Raw genomic sequence first — 978 nt, 5'->3', positions numbered from 1 at the left:
GCACACACTCCGCAAACGAGAGCTCTTCCTAAATTACGTCATGCGTGCCAGTGCACCCTAAAAGGAAAGTGTTGGGGTAAGTTAATGAGTCTCGATGGGAAGAGATTGTAATTCTAAGACATAAGGGAAGATCTGGTTGCAGGTAAAACATCTCCAAGCCATGAGGGTTCGCTCCGTGCAGCCCCCCCACACCCCCACTCCCCAAAGGTCAGCCTCTCATGGTGGAGAGCCAAATCAGCAACTCTGCTCATAATGTATGAACCTAAACGGGGGGTTTCGATCTTTTTCATGAAGCTTTAAATCTCGATCTGACATTTGAGCCCTGTTCACTAAAAGGTAGGTCAGGAGTTCATGTCTCCAGGCCTCAATGTCCAGGTCTAAATAAAGACCAAGGATTCAGCTTGCTGCAGCCTGGAGCTGAAAGGAGTCTCAAAGATCACCACAGGGGCCCCAGCGTTTCACTGACCTATTGCCTTAAAAACACAGATAAAGCTGGATATTCAAGTATTTCAACAACCACCTGACAAGTCCAACGTGAAACTGTGAAAGCCCATGTTATAATGCCTCACATCTTACTTTTGGCACACTGGTTTGGTCTTTCTGAGTGTGAGTGTGTATGGTTGTTGGTGGGGTTCTCTCTGTTTCTGAAATCTGATCCTGCGTTGGGGAAACTGGAGACCTCAACAGCAAAACGAGCTGTATTTATACCCTCGACACCTCATACTGACCAAAGGGCCTGGGGCCAAGTGACCCTTGCTGTGTTTATGTATGCAGTGTCCTGGTGAGAAGCTGCTGTCCAAACAGGACAGACTGGACATTCTGGTATTCCTGCAGTCTTTTATCTGCCATCTCATCTCCTCTCCGGAGGAATTGCCCTTAAACAGGAGTAAAGTGTTGCGCTCGCTGCATCTCAAACCCGTATATGGATTTAGCCCGAGTAAACGAAGCAGTAATATAAACTAGCGGGTAAGTGATGAG

Source organism: Gambusia affinis, linkage group LG13, assembly GCF_019740435.1.
Source record: "Gambusia affinis linkage group LG13, SWU_Gaff_1.0, whole genome shotgun sequence".
In the NCBI taxonomy this organism is placed as follows: Eukaryota; Metazoa; Chordata; class Actinopteri; order Cyprinodontiformes; family Poeciliidae; genus Gambusia; species Gambusia affinis.
The sequence above is the reverse complement of the archived record's forward strand: the minus strand, read 5'-3'. Positions refer to the sequence as shown.